This window comes from Rhamphochromis sp. 'chilingali' (genome assembly GCF_963969265.1).
Source record: "Rhamphochromis sp. 'chilingali' genome assembly, chromosome: 15".
NCBI classification, from domain to species: domain Eukaryota; kingdom Metazoa; phylum Chordata; class Actinopteri; order Cichliformes; family Cichlidae; genus Rhamphochromis; species Rhamphochromis sp. 'chilingali'.
The window spans coordinates 28,279,276-28,299,304 of NC_137942.1; the positions used below are offsets into that span (position 1 = coordinate 28,279,276).

A 20,029-nucleotide genomic window follows, 5' to 3' on the forward strand; every position below is an offset into this window, starting at 1 on the left:
GTGCAGGTCTACAATACTTTTCCTGGTGTCCTTCGAAAGCTCTTTGGTCTTGGCCATGGCGGAGTTTGGAGTCTGACTGTTTGAGGCTGTGGACAGGTGTCTTTTATACAGATGATGAGTTCAAACAGGTGCCATTCATACAGGTAACGAGTGGGGGACAGAAAAGCTTCTTACAGAAGACGTTACAGGTCTGTGAGAGCCAGAGATTTTCCTTGTTTGAGGTGACCAAATACTTATTTTCCACCCTGATTTACGAATAAATTCTTTACAAATCCTACCATGTGGATTCATGGATTTTTTTTTCACATTCTGTCTCTCACAGTTGAAGTGTACCTCTGGTGCAAATTACTGACCTCTGTCATCATTTTAAGTGGGGGAACTGGCTGACTAAATACTTTTTTGCCCCACTGTATATAGTATATGTATTTAAAGTTTCACTGATATGTCACTGTAAGTTTCTGTTGGGTCCTAACTATGATGTATATGCATTGCTGTGCAAACATACAATTTCTTAGGAAAAGGCACACGCCTGTTTATTCATTCAATTATCTAATCAGCCTATCACGAGGACCAACATGTAGAAAATCCTTTAGATACAGGAAAGCCAGAGCACACCAATTTTGATGGTGACTTCGTTGTTGTTAGCAGATGGAATCATTTGTGATGAGCAAAAAACATCAAAGAATACACCATCGGGCTCTGATGTCAGCTAAGAGCAAAGATTACTATCTGTAACATGCACCAGCTCACAAAGAAAAGCTGTGTCTAACTGGATTAACGATTCACTGAGGTCAACGAACGGCTGTCATCGGTCATTTATTGAAATTATTCAAGGTACCCATTACTATCAGAACACTTTATTGATCCCAAAAGAAATTATTATCACTACAAGTATCATTATCATTAAGCACTGCCCAAAATGAAGTGTAACACCTAATTACAAGAACTGCTGGAAGCAAACAACAAGGATACAGTCAGTACTGTAAGGTTTTTAAGGTGCAGTGTAAAACACCATTATGTGGCTAAATGGTTTGACTTTTATTAACATAAATGAATTTACTCAAACCTCATTGTTCAAATACAATTTTAACATCAGCAAAGGTTAAAGTCGGTTTTCTTGTATGTGTAGCTGGAGTTAATATGGGAATTGTTGGTGAACTAGAGGGCAGGGTGCTGAAAGGATGATGATGATGATGATGATGATGATGATGGGCTCATGTTCAAAGACAGTAGATACAGAAAAGTGGCTTTGATATCTTCTGGGTGGGGTGTCTGGGAGGGAGACGGTTGTTTACAAAGGGGATCTAATCCCACTCGTGATCTGCTGTAGCATTCGTCATCACATCATTAACTTCAAACTGCATCACTGCATTAACCAAACAACCTGGATATGTCTGACCTTATATGGTCTGGTGGCTTTTCTGGTATGAACTTCAGTGTGGAGTGGGCCTCAGAGTTATCTTTGCAAGAAGATGGGCCTCTTCCTCGATTATGCTTATCATGATTCATTTTCTGTTTGTTTATTCTTTTTTGTGTGTTAATGTTACATTATCTCAAAAGTATACTTTCATTTTTGTTTATAGATTAGTTTCCACACAGAAACTGAACAACGGAGGCAGTCAATGGAAAAGAAATCTGTGCTTTCCGGAAAGTGCCTGATTGCACCATAGTGATAAAATTCATTTAAACATGTTTTTCTCTTCTTAAAATAGCAGCCAGTGATTCTTTTTCTCAGACCAGCAACATTTCAACTATAGTTGGAGCTTTATTTGAAATGGGTGTAGGGATTGTTAACAGGAAATCCACCATCACATGGGCAGGAAATGCTGTTCAGACAGAAATAAACAAGACATATAAGGGAAACAGAGGCACTGCTGACATTACAGCTACTGCACATCATTTTCTCACCAGGAGAGAGGAACACCATCACTAACGTCGCTTACTGATATCCTCAATAAACAAAAATTGTGCCTGTATTTTAAATCACATACTTTTTTCCTCAGAATACTCTGTTGCAGCCTTTACAAACTCTTTACTGCAGTAGCCGCAAAACTGAGAAACACTACTTCATAATACCAGCAGGCTTTAGACTTTTACTACGCTGGTTTATGTGTGGCTGGATTACATACTGAAAAATTCAAGGTACAGCTGTTCGTATTGCCAAGAAAAATATTCTCATATAGTGAAGGAGAAGTAAATCGTTACATATTTCACACTGTTTTCATAATTCTATAATTATACCTGATTTTTATTGAATGTCCTCGAGCTACCTATTCCCTGTCGCCATTGCTTTAACTGACCCAGGGTCAGTGTAAAATACAATCCTAGCTGTGTGAACAAAGCCTGGCTCCTTTAATCCTGCATGAAAAACCTCAGGATGCAGGCTATTATTACTCTTTCCTGCTGGCACACCTGTCACACCTGAGAGTCAGCTAGAAGCAGACTGCCAGACTCTGTAATACTGCAAATGATCAGTGACTCAGGTTAACACTAAACTTTAAACGGCACCTCTGTGTCTCTGTGTGCTGAACATTTAGGATTGAGTCAGGCTGCATTGACTGTGGGACTTTAATGTGTTGAAAGCAGGTTGAAGACGGCTCAGAAACATTTGAAGATTAAAATTTAGCATTATGGCTGCTGGTGGTTTGTAAAGCCTCTACTCAGCTGTATTTTTGTTACTAATTTATGTTTGTTGTTGTTTAACACAGATTTCAGAAGAGCAAATATGCTTAATAGTTTAACTAGATTTCATTTGTCAGTGTGGGACTGCTGAGTCACCTGAAGAACTCATTTCATTCATTCTCCACATGATGTTCATTTACAGAAATGTTTCACAGGAACTGATTCCTCCCAAAGGTTGAACTAGTGTGTTTCCATAGATTACCTCTGTATGAATGTACTTCTTAAATGAAGGCAAGTGTTTGTCCTTTTTTGTTCCTCAGGTACAGTACGTGATATCAAGGGCAGGCGGTCAACACTGGGGGTAGACAAGAAGCAGATGTACTTCCAAGAGGGAGCTCCAGTGAGGTCAGAGGTCAGAATCTGAAACAGCTCAGGTTTATATTTTAGGGGTTATAAAAAATCAAAATGTATTTATAAAGAAACCTTTAAATAATAGTCATAATTATGATTATTATAAGAAATATCAAACATTTAAGTGGATTTTCTGTTACACATATTGTGTTAGCCCTGCGATAAACTGGCAGCCTGTCTTTGTCCTGTATCAGCTGGGATAGGCTTCATCCTCCCGCAACCCTGAATTGGATACATTGTATTCCAATTATGTAATCTGATCATTTACAAACTCAAGGTATCTAATCAAAATGTAAGTAATAATTATAAAATGGGAAAGCAGAAATAAGTGTGACATAAATGTAAATGTGTGAGCTGACATAGAGGACAGCTACATGTAGTCTGAAAAACCTTTGTTGTCAAGTTTGCAGGTCTATCAGCACGAGACATTCTTACATAGAAGAGTCTGTTAAAGTCTCTAACTCAGTGAAGCATTATTGGTCCTGTCTGTTTGGATAAATATAGTAAGTTGATGTTTGTCCATTTATTGACACATTTTCTTAAGTGCTTATCCAGTTCAGGATCACAGTGGAGCTGCAGCTGGATATGTTCATTAAATAAACCTTACAAAAGTTAACAATAAACCTGCATCCATGTACGTTGTTGTCCACAGGATGAGAAAATCAAACTGGAACACTGTGGAACATGTTAATAAATGTTTGTGTGTTTATGCCTGTGTCTTTCACAGGAGGCGCTGGAAGGTTTCCCTAATAGTTCCTGGTGAATCAAAGCAGAACCATAAAGGTTGCTGGACTGCATGATGGCCTTACCCCTGAGCCGTCATCCTGTTAAAGGAGGAACCACTTAGCTGTTTTCAAAGTAGCTGATTAGATTTCATCTCAAGTAAGTGATTAACTGTTTGTTCGTTTGTTCTGCCACTTAAAGAGCATTTAAGGACGTCTTTTGAGTGTCCAGTTGAATTAATTCTACTGGCTCTCATGGTCATTTGTTATTATAGACATATTTTTTCATATTCATCCAGCTATTTAGTAAATTCTGTCTATTTAGTAATATCCGTCAGCTATAAAATGTAAAATGTAATATAAATATCCCTGCTGCTGTGGAGTCGGGGCGGTCTGCCTCCCCCCACCGCAGGGAAAAGGGTAACACCACCTGGGTCTGGGCGCAGTTCCCCCCTCCAGGGGCAAGGGTACCTAGACCCAGTTTGTAGAGTACGCTTGGGGAGTGTGATCGTGTGTACAGCGTCTCTTTATGTCTGTCTCCACGTTGGTTGAGTGTGGAGTGAGTGCATATGAGAGCATGAGGGTGGGAATGGATGTTTGTATATGTGTGTGCCTGTATTTCTGTGTCTATATGTCAGGTTGGGTGTCAGGCGCCACCTCTCTGGGGACATCTTAGGCCCTCCAAGGTTTGGAGACCTATCTCCCCCTACCACCACTTCCCCTGCCAGTGGCGGACTCCCTCAGACATCGGTGCGTTGGTGGTTCTTTGTGTCCGGGGATGGGCGTCCAGGTACACACCGGCTCACTCCTTGGCGGCCGCTTATCGGGGCCTGGAGCCTGGGGCTCGCTCGGGCCACTTCGGAGGTGGGGTGCCCCCGGCCTCTCGGCCTGGGGCTCGGTCACTCAGGCACGACTGGCTGCCGGCGGAGCTCAAGGGCGCGTCACTGCAACTCCCCCTGGCTTCTGCTCTGCGGCTGCTGAGTGAGCCCTCATCTGGGACTCTCCTCAGCTCTTACTGGGACAGTGGCGCGGCTGCCCCTCTGTTGGTCTTCCTTGGTCTCTTGTGTTCTGGGGGCCTCTGGATGTCTGGAGTTTTGATCTCCTCCATACCTGCTTCATGCCCTGGAGGACGGGGCTGTGGCCCCCCCACACCCTCTAGCAGATCATTACATGAAGGAACCTTTAAAAAAAAAAAAAAAAAAAAAAAAAACAAGCGCGTCCATGCTCACAGGTGTACACACGGGTGATCACACCCACAAACTACACCCTTTTTGGCTCCTACCTCAAAGCACACTGTGTTCTGTTGATCTTATGTGCTGCACAATAATGTTTAATATTTAGTATTTACTGTCATATTCCCATATATCATTGTGATGTTGTTTATTCTATTACTCTTGTTCTCTTCTGCTTGTTTTCTTTTTTCTTTCTCAGCAGGTGACCCAGGTGATCGATATATGCATTTTTTTTTCTTCTTTTTTTTTCTGCTCATTCTGTTGGTTTTTGTCTTTTGCCCTTCTCCCCCGTCCCTCTTCTCAGCTGTTTCTCTTTCCCTCTTTCTTTCTACCCTTCTTTCCCCCAGTCAAGTGTGTCCTGTATTCAGTAAGTGAAAATAAAATGAACAATAAAAGGTAAAAAAAAAAAAAAAAAAAAAGCTATAAAATGTAATATAAATATAAAAATATCTAAATATCTCCTGCACTTTATATTTTAATGATGTAAGTCTGTTATCGTGTTACATTAGCATTCCTCACATATCAATGAGATGCTGTACAGTACAATCCTACTGACACAGCAGAGGGATAACGACAGCTATTCAACATCGTTACACGACACATTCGAGCTGCATGACACAGACAAAGTGACTAAATCATCTTTTTGTGGTTTATTGTCTTCAAACCAGCAGACAAAGCTGATTGCAGAAGATGTCGGAGAAGAACTTCAGGCCGTGTACTGAAAAGGTATTTTTTTCTTGTTATCAAAAGACATTTGGAGTGGCAGCTTCTACAACTGGTTGCACTAAAGTAAAGCTTACAGTCTAAGAAATCACAGTGTTGATGTTCAGCACAAAGAGAAAAGCTCACTTGTTTGAATTTATTTACAATCATAGTTTTATAAATTCTGACTGTAAACATCTTTTACAGCTTTGATATTGTTTGACACTCGATATCAGGTGATAGGGTTTAATTTAAAGGTTTCTGTGTCCCAATGAGCCATTTACACTGATCAGTGCCACTTTAACTGTAACACATTCATTATTTAGATTCAACAAAGAAATAACTGAATGTAAAAATGGCAGCCCTCAGGCAGGTTTATAGAGATATATGCATGCATTATGAAATTTATGTATCCCAGATAATTGTTATTCATCTAGTCATGGCATACCCACCTCTTCCTCCCAAGTTAACTGCAACCCAAAAGAACTAGTGGGGCTATTTACACACTCACAACCAGTGTGGGGTAAAAAGAGCCACCAAAAAGCTGTCAGCCACAGATGTGCTATAAGAGTTAGAAACTCTACTTATGGAGAAACTTTCTAAGTCTAACAGGGGACAGGTACTCCTGCCCAAATAACATGATATAACCCCACATACAGCCCAGCCATAAAGTGAACCAAGTCATTTAATTCAAGACAGCATGGGACCAAATGCATGTAACCAGCCTGCACCAACCTGGCATTTCTTCCTCCTGAATTAAATGAATGAATGGATGAAAGTTAAATGACTACAAACCTAAAGCCACTAGTTCCCACACTGGAGCTCCCTGATACTGTGTGTTAACCGTATTTAGCTTGTATCAACAGTTGTAACAGGCTAAGCCACTTGAGACACTGCATTGAATTTGTTCCTGTCTTAATGGTTTCAGCTCAGATGTTCTGCTTTTTCATTTCAGTAGATCAAAGCAGCTCGTGCTCCTTCTGCTTCCAATTTAGAAGAAGAAGAAGAAGAAGAATGCTTTCAGCGAAGTGGCGTTCATGGTCTCAGTGAACAGTCATGGTCACACACTGCATGTGGTTTTAAAAGCAACATGTCTGTTCAGTACAACGATCGAGATGTGTAATATTAGTGCAGCTACGGTTTGTTTTTGAACATCAGTTCTGTTTTCTACTTTGATCACTTAGACCAAAAAAGTGTTGTTTTCAGATTCCTGTTCCTTTTTTTAATTACAATTAGTTTCACATAAATGTTAGTGTTTCCTTTTATGATCTTTTAATGCTTACACTACACTGTACATGTCTACATTAGAGACATTTCTGTTTCCTGTTTCTGTTGACTCAGAGTTGTGAAATGTTCTTTTATTTGATACACAATATGAAGTTCATAATTTTCTTACAAATAAAACTCTAATGACAAACATGAACAGCTGTGCTTATTTTTGAGACATGAGTTTTTGAATGTGTTCATATTTAGACAGTGTGCATCTGTCTGCTGAAACTGTAATGGTGAACCTGAGGTGATGGTCAACAGAAGGCAAATATATATCAATATAAAACAATATTGAAGTAATGTCTTTACCCTCTGCAGAGTGTGGATGCTGTGCACACAATCACCTTATTCACTGTAGTAAACATGCACCGCTAGCTCACGTGACTGACTGTCTCCATGGTTACATCGTATATTATTAGCTGTGTAGCTTCCAAAGATACCGCCATAGCTCTCTGCAGCTGTAACACTTTCACACTTTGCAAATCATTTCATGTTTTTGATAGTTATGAAGACAGAATATGTTTTTAAGGTCATGCTAGGCGGTTGCTATGGTGGTTGCTGTGGACTTGGGTGGACCGCGTCCGATTCCTGTTATTAGCTGTCCGCCGCAGGAAGGCTGCGTTCCACTTACAAGTAGTGACAGTCCGCCGCAACTCGAACTCAAACCCCTCTTTGTTCTTTAATTATAGGCCTTTTATAGCCGTTCATGACACGCACACACACACATAAAGCATTTTGCCTCACCATGAGAATGGAACTTTACCTAAGCTAACCTTTAAAATATCTGATATAGGATAGAAAAATGAAGCAACCAGAGATTTAATGATGAAGACTCTGTAGTTCACGTTTTACAGTCCTGAATGACTCTTTGCATATGATTTATTGAAGAGGACTTTAGAATGCACTTTACATTTAGACTGTTGCTGTTTCATTTTTTACATTGTTGCGGTGTTATGTCATGAATAAGGTTCACCTGCTGGGGGTTTGATGGATCAGCTGGACAACAGTCAAAGACAGACTTCATTCATCATATGCAAGAATCCTAGTTGGATTTTTGTTGTCACTCATGTTTTTGCACCAAATATTGAAAACAATTCTGACAGACTGGATACCTGGTCAGGGTGTACATTACCTTGTACTCAAGTATTCCAGGACAGAGCCCTGCCCCACCATGAGCCTGGGTGGATACGTGGTTATTAGTATAAAAGGACCAATACTGAATTTGAATATTTCATGAAAATTGAATTAAAATACAAATTAGTAATAAGGGTTTCTCTGCGCCCTTATCTACTCCATACTCAGCTGCGGGCAGAGAGGGTGACAGGAGAGGATGGCACTGAAGAGAAGATGCTCGGTTTCTGGAGTCTCCTGGTCCTGTCAGTATTAGTAGGATGCATCTGCTGTGTCTTCTCGTGGATGCTCACCTACCTTGACTCATTCCAGCCTGGTATGGATTTCCCAACACTGTGGACAGTGGCCCACGTCAGAGACGTTTAATATTGAATACATATGTCTGAATTGCTAACCCTAACCCTAGCTCAACAGACCACAATGCCGAAAAAAAGCATGTTGCAGTTATATGCTAAATGTAAATATTAGACCATGTAATTTTTAAATCTGTGTTTTTCTCAACACATGACAAAATAGTGAACTTAGAAAATATACACAAATTGTGAAATTGCACCTCTTTAAAATGCAGCTCAATTAAACCTAGCTCCAAGAATAATTTTCACCGACAGTTCTGAGATAAGCTGCATGTTATTCTTGGATGCGCTTGTAGGACCGGCTTTAAAATCGCATGACAAAAATATCATACATAAATAAATGATATTTTAAAAAATATATAATTTAAAAAAAAACTGCATCACCAACGTAGCCTGGAAAACATTTGCTAGTTAGATGAAGTCAGCTATCTCATCGTAGCATATTTATATGCATATTTATAATTATACGCTTCTTGGAGTGAGTGCATACACTCATGAAGTTTAGTAACTTCCGGTCACTGCAACAAGCCCAGGTACAGTTTACCGACGGATGGGTGCAGGACCTTGAAATGCACCGTGTAGAAAGTAAAGACCATCGTACGTATCATAAGTTTACCAGTCTCACAAATCGTCGTCATAAATACACATTCCTTAACCGTTTATTAATAGGACCTTTGAGCTCAACGGTAGTTAATTAGCAGTGGAAATAATTTCTGGTAGCATCACAGAAATGTAGCAGTGACAATAATATTGTATGCTGTAATCGCACTGGACAATTAGTGATACAAAACAACTGTTTTACCCTGTGAATAAAAGTATATGTTTTTGTCAATGTACCATAATAACAGAAGCGAAACACAATATTCTGTCAGGACAATTCACTATTTATGCACAATAAATAAAGGAGCATAGCGCGACAATTTCTGTTCAGCGCCAGACTTGCTTGTAACCTATATCACCAATTATGTTTGATTGATTGATTGAATCTTTATTTTGAACATGTTGAAAAAGTATTAAAAAAAAAATAGAATTAAAAGAGACAAATGAACAAAGCAAACAAAAGGAAAACGAGCAACCACAACTCCAAATAACGTCCATGTTCAAAAAGGAGCAGGAAGAAGCATAAGCTTATTTAATCCCACCCCTTTTCCACTATCTAGTATCAATAGACTACAGAAATACCTCCTTGTAATTACATTATATGTTATGTGTAATTTTTTTTTTTTTTTTTTTTTTAATATATACACATATATGTTTCTATCTATCCATACCTACGTATATACACACATACGCACATATACACATTTTCAATAACCCCATTAACACCTGAAGGATACACAACCTACAATTTTATATATATTTAATAAAAAAAAAAAAAAACACCCAGCACGCCCATGCGGGCGGTTTTATCCTTCAAGCTCGGGTCCTCTACCAGAGGCCTGGGAGCTTGAGGGTCCTGCGCAGTATCTTAGCTGTTCCCAGGACTGCGCTCTTCTGGACAGAGATCTCCGATGTTGTTCCCGGGATCTGCTGGAGCCACTCGCCTAGCTTGGGAGTCACCGCACCTAGTGCTCCGATTACCACGGGGACCACCGTTACCTTCACCCTCCACATCCTCTCGAGCTCTTCTCTGAGCCCTTGGTATTTCTCCAGCTTCTCGTGTTCCTTCTTCCTGATATTGCTGTCATTCGGAACCGCTACATCGATCACTACGGCCGTCTTCTTCTGTTTGTCTACCACCACTATGTCCGGTTGGTTAGCCACCACCATTTTGTCCGTCTGTATCTGGAAGTCCCACAGGATCTTAGCTCGGTCATTCTCCACCACCCTTGGGGGCATCTCCCATTTTGACCTCGGGACTTCCAGGTTATACTCGGCACAGATGTTCCTGTACACTATGCCGGCCACTTGGTTATGGCGTTCCATGTATGCCTTGCCTGCTAGCATCTTGCACCCTGCTGTTATGTGCTGGATTGTCTCTGGGGCATCTTTACACAGCCTGCACCTGGGGTCTTGCCTGGTGTGATAGACCCCAGCCTCTATGGATCTTGTGCTCAGAGCTTGTTCTTGTGCTGCCATGATTAGTGCCTCTGTGCTGTCTTTCAGTCCAGCTTTGTCCAGCCACTGGTAGGATTTCTGGATATCAGCCACCTCCTCTATCTGCCGGTGGTACATACCGTGCAAGGGCCTGTCCTTCCATGATGGTTCCTCGTCTCCCTCCTCTTTCTTGGGTTTCTGTTGCCTGAGGTATTCACTGAGCACTCGGTCAGTTGGGGCCATCTTCCCAATGTATTCTTGGATGTTCGTTGTCTCATCCTGGACTGTGGTGCTGACACTCACCAGTCCCCGGCCCCCTTCCTTCCGCTTAGCGTACAGCCTCAGGGTGCTGGACTTGGGGTGAAACCCTCCATGCATGGTAAGGAGCTTTCTTGTCTTTATGTCAGTGGCTTCTATCTCCTCCTTTGGCCAGCCTATTACCCCAGCAGGGTACCTGATCACGGGCAGGGCGTACGTGTTGATGGCCCGGATCTTGTTCTTACCATTCAGCTGACTCCTCAGGACTTGCCTGACCCTCTGCAGGTACTTGGTGGTTGCAGCTTTTCTAGCGGCCTCTTCATGGTTCCCATTCGCCTGCGGGATCCCCAGGTACTTGTAACTGTCCTCTATGTCTGCAATGTTGCCTTCTGGTAGTTCAATCCCCTCAGTTCTGACTACCTTCCCTCTCTTTGATACCATCCGACTACACTTCTCCAGTCCGAACGACATTCCAATGTCATTGCTGTATAGCCTGGTAGTGTGGATCAGTGAATCGATGTCTCGTTCACTCTTGGCATACAGCTTGATGTCATCCATGTACAGGAGGTGGCTGACAACTGCTCCGTTCCATAGTCGGTATCCGTAGCCAGTCTTGTTAATGATCTCACTGAGGGGGTTCAGGCCTATGCAGAACAGCAGTGGGGACAGAGCATCTCCCTGGTAGATCCCGCACTTGATGGTGACTTGTGCTATGGGCTTGGAGTTGGCCTCTAGTGTTGTACGCCACATCCCCATTGAGTTCCTGATGAAGGTTCTTAGGGTCCCATTGATCTTGTACAATTCTAGGCATTCCAGTATCCAGCTGTGGGGCATTGAGTCATAGGCCTTCTTGTAATCAATCCAGGCAGTGCACAGGTTGGTCAGTCTGGTCTTGCAGTCTCGGCTGATTGTTCTGTCTACCAGTAGCTGGTGTTTTGCGCCTCTGGTATTCTTGCCAATTCCTTTCTGTGTCCCGCTCATGTATTGACCCATGTGCCTGTTCATCTTAGCCGATATGATGCCTGACAGGAGCTTCCATGTAGTACTGAGGCAGGTTATTGGTCGGTAGTTGGAGGGGACCGGTCCCTTCTTGGGGTCCTTGGGGATCAGGACCGTCCGGCCTTCAGTTAGCCATTCCGGGTGTCTCTCGTTAACTAGCAGCTGGTTCATTTGTGCTGCCAGACGCTCGTGGAGTGCAGTCAGCTTCTTTAGCCAGTAGGCGTGAACCATGTCGGGCCCTGGTGCTGTCCAACTCTTCATACTGGAGACCCTTTCTTGGATATCTGCCACTGTGATGGTTACTGGACCCTGTTCAGGGAGGTCGCTGTGGTCTGCCCTCAGATCCTCCAGCCACTGAGCATTGCCGTTATGGGTTGCGTCCTTCTCCCATATGCTCTTCCAGTATTGCTCCGTCTCCAGCCTTGGTGGTGCTGTTCTCTTATTGTTCCCTTGCCACTGAGAGTACACCTTTGCTGGTTCTGTGGAGAACAGCTGGTTTATTCTCCTGCCTTCGATCTCTCTGGTGTACCTCCTCAAGCGGCTGGCCAAGGCTGTGAGTCTTTGCTTGGCAGTTTCCAAGGCCTCAGGTATGGACAGCTTGCCGTATTTCTTAGGCACCTTATTTGTCGCACCTTTCTGCAACTCCGTTAGTTGGCTAACCTCCCTCCGTGCTACTTTGATCTTGCCCTCTAGCCTCCTTCTCCATGGAGGGTACTGCCCCTTGTGGCTGTTCAACTTGTAGCCAAGCATCTCACTGATCACTGCTGCCGTATTGTAGATCAGCTTGTTAGTGTCGGTAATCGTGGTTGTAGGTATTGCCCGTAGTGCTGCATTAACATCATCTAGCAGACCTTCTGAGGGTACTTCACGTAATCTTGGTAACCTGCTACGGGGGATCCAGGTTTCATATATATATATATACATATACATATATATATATATATATATATATATATATATATATATATATATATATATATATATATATATATATACATACATACACACATACATACACACACATACACATATATATACATATATATATATATATACACATACATATACATATACACATATATATATATACATACATACATACATACATACATACATACATATACACATACATATATACCCATACCAACAAACCCGTGCATGCGCACACACATGAAAATATTAGACAAGAACACCCTATCAAATCTCTACCTTTTCCCTGTACCCTGTAAAAACCATATCCTTAAACCGCTTTTTAAACTGCGCCATGCTTGGACATTGCTTCATATCTTTACTTAGTCTGTTCCACAGCTTCACTCCACACACAGAGATGCAAAAACTTTTTAATGTTGTACGGATACGAGGATGTTTTAAATTTAATTCCCCCCTCAAATTGTATCCCCGTTCCCTTTTAGAAAACATTTTTAGAATATTGTCAGGAAGCAGGTTATTTATTGCTTTATATATAATTTGTGCTGTGAGAAAATGAACCAGATCTGTGAATTTTAGAATTTTTGATTTTAAGAATAGTGGATTTGTATGATCTCTGTAACCAGTTTTATGGATTATCCTTATGGCCCTTTTTTGTAATATAAAGATTGATGATAGCGAACATTTGTAAGTATTGCCCCAAACCTCTGCACAGTAATTCAAATACGGTGCAATCAGGGAACAATAGAGAATGTGGAGTGATTTGTGGTCCAGAATGTGTTTTACTTTACTCAAGATTGAGACACTTCTTGAAATTTTGTTATGTATATGATTTATATGAGACTTCCAGTTTAATTTATCATCTATAATCACACCAAGAAACTTATGTTCAAGTACTCTTTCAATTTCCACACCATCTACATGAATCTGCACTTGTGCATTTCTAAGGGAATTCCCAAATAAGATAATTTTAGTTTTACTTAGATTCAGCGATAGTTTGTTCCTGTTAAACCATTTTTTAATTTTGCACATTTCTGAAGTAATTGTATCCAGCAGCTCCTTTAGATTCCCCCCAGAACAAAAAATATTTGTGTCATCTGCAAATAATACTAATTTTAATATATCAGATGCCTTACAAATATCATTTATATAAATAATAAATAATTTTGGACCCAGTACAGAGCCTTGTGGAACACCACAAGCAATGTCCAAGCATGATGAGGAATGGACACCCAGCTTCACAAATTGTTTCCGGTCACTTAAATAATTTTTCACCCATTGCAGTACAACCCCCCTAATCCCATACCGTTCCAATTTATTAATTAATATGTCATGATTGATTGTGTCGAATGCTTTCTTGAGATCCAGAAATACTCCAGCTGCATACTGTTTCTGATCTATAGCATTCGTAATCTCCTCAATTGATTCGATTAATGCCAGAGATGTTGATCTTTTTGATCTGAATCCATATTGACTGTCAGAGAGTAATTTATATTTATCTAAGAATTTGTCTAATCGTTTATTAAACAGGTTTTCTAGGATTTTGGAGAATTGTGGTAGTAAAGAAACAGGCCTGTAATTTGTGAAGTGGCGTCTATCCCCGGTTTTATACAGCGGCACAACTTTAGCTATTTTCATTTTGTTTGGCACTTTTCCCGTCTGAAATGATAAGTTGCAAATATATGTTAGAGGTCCTACAATTCCTTCAATGACCTTCTTGACGATTTTCATGTCAATATCATTACAATCAGTGGATGTTTTATATTTACACATGTGTACAATGTCAATTATTTCTTTTTCCTCCACTGATGTGAGGAACATTGAGTTAGGGTTCCTATCAATCAGGTTTTCACTACATTCTACTGATGGCAGTGACTCAGGAATTTGTTCTGCCAGTTTTGGTCCAATATTTACAAAATAATGATTAAAGCTGTTGACCTTATCAGCAGTGTTTTCCATAATATTGCCATTATCGATAAAGTATTGTGGATAACTTTGTTGTCCAGAATTATTTTTAATGATACCGTTTAAAACATCCCATATTCCTTTCATATTATGTTTATTGTTGTTCAATATTTTACTATAATACTCCTTTCTACATACACGTATAATATTGGTCAACTTATTTTTGTATTTTTTATATTTATTTTCAGCTTCTTTTGTTCTTTGTTTTAGGTATTCCCTATAGAGTGTATTTTTCTTTTTACATGCATTTTGTAAACCCTTAGTGAGCCATGGTCTATCTGAATATTTGTGCTTTCTGTTGTATTTTATTGTTGGACAGTTTTTATCGTACAACTCCATGAATATTCTTAAAAATATGCCATATGCAATATCAATATCAGCTTCTTTGTACACCTTGTCCCAGTCCTGATTTAATAGATCGTTCTTAAATGCAGTCATAGTTTCTTCTGTCCTTACACGTCTGTATCTCAGTTGTTCTTCATGCTGATTTTTCTTATAATTAGTGTCATAAACTGCAAAAACTGGTAGGTGATCACTGATGTCATTAATTAATATTCCGCTCACAATGTTGTTTTCCATATTGTTAGTGAAAATATTGTCAAGTAAGGTGGCACAATGTGGTGTAATTCTGCTAGGCCTGGTTATTTTAGGATGTAAACTCAAACTGTACATAGTGTTTAGGAATTCGTCGGTCATTTTATGCTTTTTTGGATTCAACAGGTCAATATTAAAATCACCACAGATAAACATAACTTTTTGATTTGTTTTAGAGAATATTTCCTCTATGAAGTCATTAAATACTTGAATACTAGAGCCAGGTGTTCTATATATACAGCTAATTATTACATTTTTTTCTTTTTCCTTATAAATTTCAATTGTTATACATTCTAGTAAATTATCAATTACAGTTGTCATACTTTCTACCACCTTGTAGTTTAGGTTTTTATCCACATACACAGCTACTCCCCCTCCACTCTTGTTCCTTCTATTTACAAAATTCACTTCATATCCCTCCAGTCCAAAGTCCATTCCTTTCTCCGCATTGATCCATGTTTCAGAAATGGCAATAATTCCAAATGGATTTGTCAACTCATTTAGATATTCCTTTATATTGTTGAAGTTGGCATACAGACTTCTGCTATTAAAATGGATTATTGATAATTTATTTTCCGTGTTGATGGTGTGCTTAAACTGTTCATCAGTGAAGTAGCAGCAGTTACAGCTGATGTTGTAGAAGAAATTATTTTCCGGGTCTATATCCTTTTCTAAGTCTAGAACATTATGGTCTGTGTATCGAAATGTTCTCAGTTCCAGATTATCATAAAGAGAATTCCAATGAGTCATGTTGATATTGTTGCCGGATGCAGATGAAGTTCTTTTGGACTGTGCCATGTGTTGTGTTGTGTGTCACGTCACATGTGTATTCATACCTCCAGAGTAAGTTGACCTCAGTATTTGTCCAGCTCTTCCATATTTCTGATGACCAACACTTTGGCTTGTTCCGGTGTTCCATTGAGTTTAATGAATACTTTGCAGTTGGTGGTCCATGTATTTTGAATTTTTCCCTGTTTCTTCAAGTAACGTGCTTTCCTGGCAATGTCCGCATTTCTTTTTATCAGATGTTCGTTCATGAAGACATCGGATCCTTTCAGTTTCCTTCCTTGTTTTAACAGTGCTGTTTTCTGTTTGCAAATCTCACAATGATGGCTGGTTTGTTACTGTCATTTTTTCGGGGTAGAGGGTGGCAAGCCTCAATGTTGTTATAATCCACTTCCACACCTTTGGACCGTAGAAAGGTAACCACTTGATGCTCCGTGGAGTTGACATCTTCCTCTCCTGGCCCTCCTACATTGTCAGTGGCGACCGCCCGGGCGTATGACCGGGGTTTGATGCGAAGCCCCGTGATGATAACATCGTTCATCCGGGTGTACTGCTCCAAATCCGCCACTCTGTTCTCCAGGTATGCCAGCCGCCGATCCTTCTCGGCGTTCTGGATGCGGAGAGCCTTAACTTCCTCGACCAGGTCCAGGATGGCTTTCTGCTGCAGTTTGACAGTAGAAATCTCCTCTGTCATAAACTCCAGCGACTTCTTAATATCGTCTCCTTCCTCGGCTGACAGAACTTTTTTCGGGCCCATGCTGAGAGACGCTCTCGTAGCTTTGCCGTGACGACCGGCTAGCTACTTTGCATTAACTACAACAGCAGACTGACCTTTGTGGAAATGCTTGGAGCAGACTAACCTGTGAGCTGGAGGGTTCTGGGACGTTATAATTGGTCTTTGAATGGCTGCAATCCAGTCGCATCTTTGTTACTTCGGAAACATGGCTCGAACAATTTCTCTTCAACGACGTAATCCGATAACAACCGATCTCTTTACCCGTCGGCTTCCCGTGGCTGTCATGCGACCAGCTATTGCAGTTAATAACACAACAGCTTCTTGACATTTTTGTGTTTCTGTGTGACTGGTTTCAATTGAAAGCCTGCGTGCGCTAGTACCGCTTGCCACGAGTTCCCAGAATCCTTTGCGGTTCTACCCGTGAATGACGTCACATTTTCAATCTCTATATAATATGCATGTTAAATTTTATATTTGGGGTAAAATATCAAGTCTTTTCAAGTAAACCGGTTCAAGTCCAATTCAAGTCCCAAGTCATTGGTGTAAAAGTCCAAGTCAAGTCACAAGTCTTAGAACATTATTTCAAGTCAAGTCTAAAGTCATAAAATTAATGACTCGAGTCTGACTCGAGTCCAAGTCATGTGACTCGAGTCCACACCTCTGCAAACAGGAAGACAAGCAGTCCATCAAACAGTCTACAGGGTCAAACATTCAGAGAATTCAAACAGCAGTAAAAAATAACTGGACACTGAAAAACTTAAAGCAATGTGTGACGCAATAGAAAGAAGCAGCGCAGTATATTCACTGAATTATCATCAATTACAAAAGAGAAAAACGTCGATTTCTAAGGATTATTTTCTTAAATGCAGTTAGAGTGTGGCTGGTAAAGATGGAAACATACAGAATGTAAACTGTGTGAGTTTGTGAACTTTGTTAGTAACAAATGAGGTAAAAAAAAAAAAAACAACCAAAACAGACAAAACACAGAAAGAGGCTCTCACTATTCATTCATAATTAGAAAGAAACATTCTGGTCGTGGATTTTTACAGTCTTAGTTCCGCTCGCTGTCATCATTATAATCATCATGATCAATGGCGAGGTCCTGAGGTGGGTGGGGCTGTCTCTGGTGATGTCACCATGAAGGAACAGCATCTGGCACGTGTTGGTGAAACATCCCAGTACACTGGTGTAGTTTCCTCTCCAGCTGTTTGACATGTGACACTTGAACATTAAGGGGAAGAAGAAGAAACAGTGTTAGGTCAGGTGACCACATGGTTTCTAAAGTAACTGACAGGAAGTAACCAGGCCGTCAGAAATGGATGGCATGTGTTTAGAGTTACTGGAGTTGGGTAACTCTACTTACCAAAAGCAGAAGCACACAGATGAAGGATCAGATGCTGAATGCTGCAGGAACATGCTTATGTGCGGTGGTCATTCAGTGCTGCTCCGGCAGGTTACACAGTCCAAGACTGATATGCTGCCCATCTGAGAGTTTGAAAACACACATGCAAAGATTTATTTTGTGTTACAGTCAAAGTTGGATGTTCATTTTTGTCCTTTAAAAATGTTTGTGTATTTGAAAGCACTAACATTTAAGGATGACTTGGATCGTCTCCTTTAAAGGGGAGACAAGTGTATCCACTGATCTACGTCACTTTACCTGGATGATGACTCCTCTCCCCCTCACTCAGAAACACTCCTAATATAACCAAGCAAATAAATAATATTGAAGATTTACTTACATCATTACAAAAACATCAAAAACATCTCCCTTTGATTCTATTTCTCCATTCCTGCTGAACATCAGGCAACAAATATCTCAATAAATCACAGTAAAATGTAAAGCACATGTTTTCTCTGCTTTGTCTAACCTCTGCAGAGCCTCTGTCATGAAAAACATATCTGTAAGCATAAAACAAATATACATTTCATAAACACGTCACTGGACAAACCTCGGTCAGTTGATTTCCTCTGTGCAGTGCAGACGAACATCAGTCAGCAAGTGACTCTGCTGGTTCTTCTGAGGAAACACCACCGTCTCTCCACACCGTCACCATCTGTGAGCACAAACTGCTGCTCTGCCAGCATGTAGGAAATCACATATCACACACACAGGGGTGAAGAAACATCAGAGCTCAACTTTGGATACTTTAGATCTAAACAGATCAAAGTAGCTCTTAGTTTCAACAATCAGTGAACAGACAAACAATGATACCATACTGATTCTGTATGAATACAATATGGTATTTTCAATACAGGTGTCAAATTAATTTATTAAAACTAATACAGATATATGTATTTTTTTTTTTTTTTGATAAATTCATTTGCTAAATTATAAGAATATATTTTTTTTCATTTAACAATTGCAACTGAAAGAAATTAAATATTGAACAAAAATATATTGTCACATTCTGAGCATGCTCAGCACGCTGACAGACTTGAAGTTGCTACAGATTTTAAGAAGTGATAATTATAGGGAAGAAACTTCTCTTTTTCATCCGTTTAATCAAACATTTGATGCCTTAGATGTCTCAGTCCTATAGCATTCTGCAACTACAACTAAGCTGAAGCTTGGATTTGGCTGCAGGTGCCCCTGTACATCCTTCTCAGCAGCACACATGTGGGTACCATTTAATCCCACTTCTTCCTGAGCTTTGCTTCATCACAAGACCAAAGGTGGCATCCTGTGTCACAGTCTTATCATCATCCAGAAGAAACATTTGAAGAAACATCATGGAGAAGAAACATTTACGCGCCTCCTGGTTTTGTTTTCTGATCCTGCAAAAAGACTGAGGACAACAAAGCCCAGAGAACACGAGATACACAACATCCAACATTCAGACTCAACAGCCTCCATAAATGAAGAGCACCAGGTTGGTTCAGTTATAGTAGATATGAGCATACTTCACATTACTGGGTATGAATAATAATCAAGAGACAAACTTTAAAGATGCAGAGCATGATGTCCCATCATCAGACTGTAAACAAACATCCACCAGGCTTCTTTGCTGGCAAAATTGATGATTCTCCTATCAGGGATCAGTAGCGTGTATTAACCTGTGGTACAAGCAGCAGTCACTGAAATATTACTGTTTCAGATAAGAAATCTAGGACATGGGTGGGAGGGATCTCTGCAAACTGACTTAGGTCTGCAAGTGTGAAGCTCAACAAAAATCTGACTCTCCAGACACAGACAAACAAAAACTCCAGCTGGGAGATAGAAAATGCTGTCTGGGTCCTGCTGGATGTTGCTGGTCAGAGTCCACACATTAGCAGAGTGCTTCT

General features: G+C 40.4%; 1 long non-coding RNA gene across 1 annotated transcript; it reads right to left on the reverse strand.

Annotated features, from left to right (window-relative positions):
- Positions 1 to 17,121: 17,121 nt before the first annotated feature.
- Positions 17,122 to 18,838, reverse strand: LOC308411564. The gene is made up of 4 exons (XR_013974408.1): positions 18,697 to 18,838; positions 18,335 to 18,443; positions 18,108 to 18,229; positions 17,122 to 17,965 (listed from the first exon to the last, which is right to left on the reverse strand). It is a non-coding gene; the product is annotated as an uncharacterized lncRNA (long non-coding RNA).
- Positions 18,839 to 20,029: the final 1,191 nt, after the last annotated feature.